Genomic DNA, 6183 nt, shown 5'->3' with positions numbered 1-6183 from the left:
AAATAAAAAGAAGACTTGATCATTGGGGGTTGGTGGGGTCCAGGCATGTACAACCTAGTTGTGGGGACAGAAAAGAGCTGAAGGACATATACAACGCAGCATACGACAAAGGGGAATTTACACAGAGCAAGGAGACCAGAGCCCATCCATCAGTGATGGGCAGGTCTGGGTGAAAGAATGCTAGGATCTGGTGGAGTTAATCAGAAAAAACATCCCAGAGAGAGGAGATTTCCAAAGTCAGCTTAGAAGGAGGGTGGAAAAAATCCATTCATGGAGAAGAGGCAGAAGGAAAGGGAAGAGGCCTGAGCTGGTGCAGATTCTCACTTGGTGCTCGAGGCACCATCCTGAAGGGAAGTGTAGGGGAGTGTCTGTGCTGGCCCAGGGTCAGTGGTGATACTCGGAGACTGTCAGCTGATAGCAGAGACAGCAGAGATCAAAACTGAAGGAAGCCACAAACCATCTGATTAAGGTCGATAACAAACTCTGAGGCTCTTTGAAGCTACATTTGGCTTCAAAGGTATGACATTTTACAGCAGATTAATCTTTCAGATAAATGTATTGCGGAGTTAACATCGTTAGCTCCCGCGCTGATTGTTTGTGAGGGGAAAGCATTCACGGAAAGTGCTGTTTAAGAATAGAGCGAAAGTATGATGCCACCACGTGGCTTACAAAGATTTGACAGCGGATGACTTCTCAGATGGCCTGGTAAGTGGACAGAGGGGCTGGTTTTACCTCCTGAGGAGTCTGGGCCAATAAACTGATCATTGGAGCCAGCTAACAAATTTAAAGGATCTTCAAAGTCATTGTAAGTCATGTTGCTAGAAATAAAATGACCTTTTATTTGTGATACTTTTGTGAGCTTAGAGGGTCAGCTGCTTAAATCTGTACAAATAGTTGCCTGTATGAGTAATCACCCTTTGAGGAGCACAGCTTCCTGTTCAGTGAAGTCACCTTCCTCCATAATATATGTCACTGGCATCCTAAGTGCTGCCTATGTGCCAACAATGAGCTGGGACTATACTGTAGACCAGAATATCTATGAGCTGTCTTCAATGAATTCATATTCTAAAGGAGCAAGCATCCAAATGCCCACCATGGAACTGCAGCGAATTCCACGAGGGACGCTTCCATGAGGACCACTAGAGAGGCGTTTGTTTGCTCCTGGAATCAGGGCAGACTGCTGGGTTCAGAAGGGCTTGCCAGAGGCCTCCTAACCCACGTCCCAGCCTCTAAACCAGAACACATTAAAGTAACTCCAGCTCATCTGGTTTTTGGAGATCCACCCCAAAAAGGTGACTCTACTACCTCCCTCAAACACTCACCGATGTGTCTTCCTGCCTCACGGAGGAATTTCTACACTGAGTGTCTCGTCCTGCAATAGAAATCTCTTGTTTTTTTTTGCTCTTGCAAAATAAATCTCCCATGGGCTTACAGAGACAGAAGTGTATGACCTGGTATCTCAGGAGAACTGGGTCAAATGAGGAGCTAAGACCCTTTAGGACTTTAGGAGAAAGCTCAAAACCAGTTGCCATCAAGTCAACTATGACTCATAGCGACCCCACGTGTGTCAGAATAGAACTGCGCTCTATAGGGTTTTCATGGCTGTGACCTTTTGGAAGTGGATCACCAAGCCTTTCTTCCAAGGTACCTCTGGGTGGGTTCCAACCACCAACCTTTTGGTTGGTAGCCCAGCACTTAACAATTTGTGCCACCTAGGAGAAAGTTAGGTGAGGCGTTAAAGCGGAGAGGGTAGGTGGGTTTCCCAGCCTGCCCCTGTGGGTCATTATTGCTTCAGACCCTCCAGGAGAGGTTGATGGGGTGGGGAAGGGGTGATGGTGGTGGTGTTAGACTGAGTCTCAGTTATACTTGGCTGGAGAAGGGGCCTCATCCTGAGTCTTAGGCAGGAGTCTCCCTGCCCCATCCAGGCCAAGCTCACGGTTTAGGCACTGTCAGCTCCACACTGCCACCTTGTGACTCTAGAGCAAACTCCAGGACACTCCTCTGTGTCTTGCTTAACCTGAGTGAAGGGGTACGAGGGAGGTCACCGTCCCTCCCCTCTGCCCTTCACCCTCGGCCCTGCTCAAGGAGATCACATTATTTTACCTTGCACATCCCGTTATCAGTGCCCCTAGGAAACAAAGATGTCCAGAAATTTCCTGGATATTACGAGTTGTATTGGTCAGATTTCAACCACCTGTCTGGGTTCCTGACCCAGGAGTGAGCTGCTGCAACCTGGGTCCAGTCTACAGGCCTTGACAGATAAAAGACTGGTTTACATGCAAAACACAGTCACCTGGGAAATGATTGACTTATACCAAACAGAAGCAAAAGCCCTTCTGAAAACTCCCCACAGTCACAGACTAACCCCTCCTGCCAGCCTCGGCCTGCCCACCCCTTCTCCCCCAGCTCCCACATGGGCTTAAGGGGCTGCAGTACTTGTATTTCACAAAATCCACAGAATGGCTTAAACATTTAACAAAAGAGCCCAGCCCAGAGACGACACTGTAGCGTCTCCTGGGCTTACCTCTCAGAAATGGGATTGACCCCGAGAACAAGAACAGAACCTCCTTCTTGCTTCCCACAGCTGCCTGCCTTCCAGAAACTTATCAAAGGCACTTCTGCTGGCCCAGACTATGCATGAGAGCTTCCTACAGGTACTATAAAAGCTGTCATCATATATCCAGGCAAGATCATGCCATTTCCTTCCGGGGCCTCCTGGAATAGGCTCCTGAGGCCTCCAGCCCAGTGCCTAGTGGCCCTTCACCAGCCTCATCACAGGATAGCTCCAGCTTTCTGGAGAAGATCAAGTGCAACCTCTCCCAGGGAGGAACAGTGAGTGCCCTGAAGTCTCCACCATGAGTAAATTCCCCTCATGCGATGCAAAACAGAAAACATAATACAGAACATAGAAAGCAAAGAGTAGACACAGAAGGTGCTTTGGTGAACCTTGACTCCCAGGCTCCTCTTCTTTCTCTCAGAACTGTAAGCTCTCCTAGGCCCAGTGTCCTGGAAGTCACCCGTCAGATGCAATCTGTAGCCAGGCTATCATTATCTTCTCTAGCATCAGTAGGGAGCCCTGGTGGTGCAGGTGTTAAAGCGCTCAACTGCTAACTGAAGGGTCAGTTGTTCCAACCTACCAGCTGCTTCACGGGAGAAAGATGTGGCAGATTTGCTTCCATAAAGATTACAGTCTTGGAAACCCTATGGGGCAGTTCTACTCTGTCCTATAGGGTTGTTATGAATCGGAATCGACTCGATGGCAGTGGGTTTGGCTTTGGTTTGTTAACATCAGTAAAACATTCTATAGTCTACAGAGTCTTACAAATCCCTCCCAAGAAGGCAAGGAATGTTTTTTTATTTAACAGATAAGAAAACTGTTGCTCAGAGAGATTGGACTGCTTGCCCTAATTCATACAGGTAGACAAGAGGCGAGACTTGGTCTCAAATCCAGGTCTTTGGGGTCCAAGGCTGGTGTCCCCTTTGTCTCCCAGTCATCATGATGAACCAGATTTACTTAGCACCTACTACAGGTGCTAGGGCCCCAAACTGTGGTCTGAAGAAAGGAGGGCCTTACATAAGCAGAGGAAGGAGCATATTCAACAGCTCAAGGTGGTATGGATGGCTCCTAAGCCCAGCTCCACTGGGGCAGACGGACAGGGAAGAAGAGGTTGGACGTCAGAGGCTGACACAGGCCCCAGAGCCCAGTGAAGAGAGGGCCATGGTCCTCCAGCCTGCCTTGAACCTTGGGCTCATTAGAGGCCTGTGTCCTCCTCTCCAGTTCTCTAGCACTGAAGAGCGTGGGGCACTTAGCTCACTCATAACACTCAGCTTAGGCTCTTCTCTTTTAAGGAAGCCTAAGGAGATTCCTTAGAGCTGAGTGGCCTCTTAAAGAAATGTATCTGCAAAGCCACATCACTCTGTAAAGCTTCCTTAGGTGTAAGTGGCTGAGTGAACCTGTTTCTAGAGCTTCTCTCAGGAGCTCTTAATTAGATTACTAATCCCTTATGTTAGTACGGAGTCCCTGGGTTGTGCAAATGGTTAACGTGCTCAGTTGCTGACCAAAAGGTTGGCAATTCAAGCCCACCCAGAGACACTTCGGAAGAAAGCCCTGGTGATCTACTTCCAAAAAGTCATCCATTGAAAATCCAGTGGAGCAGAGTTCTACTCGGACACACGTGAGGTCGCCATGAGTTGGGGTTGACACAACAACAACTGGGTTAATGTCAGTATAGAGCTCATGGCTTTACAAACCACTTTGACATCCACAATCTTGTTTGACCCTTATGACCGAGATAGTGACGATTAGCCAGCATTGTAATGAGGGTGGTCAGTGGTGGTGACAGAACCAGGATCCAGGTCTCCTGAGTTCTCTGCTGGTGCTCTTCCCGCCATCGGGCTGTCTCTTATATTAGAGCCACTGGAGGTAATGAGGAAGAACAGGGCAAGGCCCAAGATTCAACCTTGTCCTGCTGCTCTCCCAGCCTTGGAGGAGGATTCAACATCATAGAACCAAGGACAGAAGTGGACAGCATGACCAGGGCAGGACCCACGGACACCAGAATTGAGTCAAAGGGTATAAATGTCATTGTCATAAAAAAAAAAATCAAACAATTCTCCTAGAGCTGGTTGGTTAGAGCGTCCTTTATCGTTCTCTACTGTAACATCATTTCTGGTCTTGCATTTGGAGGGTTAGAGCCAGAAAAGACCCTAGAGATCATCTCTGTTTTACAAATGAGGAGACTGCAGCCCAGAGAGGGGAGGTGACTTGTCCAAGGTCATACAAGTACCTACAGGCAGAGCTGTGATTCAAATCCTGGTGCGGTGCAATGAATTACTTAATATGGCCCTTCTAGCTGTGGTCTCTGTGACTTACACACAATGACTGAGTGGGACTATGCAAATAAGGCATACGGAACCTGTGATGGTTAGGGTTATGTGTCACCTTGGCTAGGCCATGATTCTCAGTATTGTATGGTTGTCCTCCATTTTATGTGTGGTGGATCCTGACCTCTACATGTTGATGAGGCCGGATTGGTGTAGGGTGTGTCGGGCTGCAGCCTTGCAGAAGGGCATCGCTGAAGTCCCACCCTTACTCAAATTACGTCCTTCCCTGGGGTGTGGACTGCATCTAAGGTATACGTGTGGACGACCTGGCAGGGCTCTCTCTCTCTGCATCTGGATCCCACATCAGGTTTGTGATCAATAGACCACAGGTTCTTGGGACTTAAGCCAGAGGCCTGCTGTCTGACCTGCTGGTTCTGGGATTTGCTGGCCTCCATAGCCACGTGGGCCAATGACCTATCTTCTGACCTGATTCTCCAGCTCCTGCAGCCTTGTAAGCCAGCAGCCTGTGGTCTGAACTGCCGATTTGGGTTTGTCAGCCCCTGCAGCCAGGAGATGCCTACACCTGATCCATGGATTTAGGACTTGCCAGCCTCCACAACCACGTGAGCCATTTCCTTTATAGAATTCGTGAGTTCTGTGAGATGTTGTAGTGAATTACAGAACCCAAAGACGGGAGGGAGTAGTTGATGTTAGAGATGATGGGGTGGTAGAGCAGTTTAGAAAAGCTGGATATTTGGGACATCTTTAACCTCTGTCTCATAGGAACCAGCTTCGTGCCAATCCTTATAAAAGAAATTATTCATTTACGTGGGCTCCTGACTTGGTCACAGCATCCATATGATACTGAATGGAAGCTCTGAAGAGCCTCAAGGAAATCCAGAGCCATAATCAAGTTGCTGTTTCTCAAAGGACGACTCCTTCGTGCAGCCCAGAGGAAGGTGCAGTCTGGATCACTGGGAGGTAGGGATGGGGGAGCAACCAATCCCTGATGCCTCTGAGGCCCCCTCACTCTTATTTTCACTGTGACCATTTGCAAATCTCCTCCTTTCTTCCCCTCCTTCCCACCCTCACCCCCAGAGTATACACCAAGGGTATACAACAACTTCTCCCCATCACCTCCCCCACCCCCGCAAAGGGTGCTGGTATGAGGAGAAGCGGAGCGAGCTTTGGCAGCATTTTACTAGGTACCAGGTGCTGTACTAGTCCTGCACCTCCATTAGACCACCTCCCTTCAGTAGACAGGTGGGCGGGGGCAGGTGAAGCCTCACATACGCATTCACTTCACTAAACAATCCTCCTTCCACCAAAAAAAAAAAAAATTCAGGACCCAAATAGGGT

The sequence above is a fragment of the Trichechus manatus genome, unplaced genomic scaffold (genome assembly GCF_000243295.1).
Source record: "Trichechus manatus latirostris isolate Lorelei unplaced genomic scaffold, TriManLat1.0 scaffold00035, whole genome shotgun sequence".
In the NCBI taxonomy this organism is placed as follows: domain Eukaryota; kingdom Metazoa; phylum Chordata; class Mammalia; order Sirenia; family Trichechidae; genus Trichechus; species Trichechus manatus.
Note: the sequence above shows the minus strand (reverse complement) of the source record.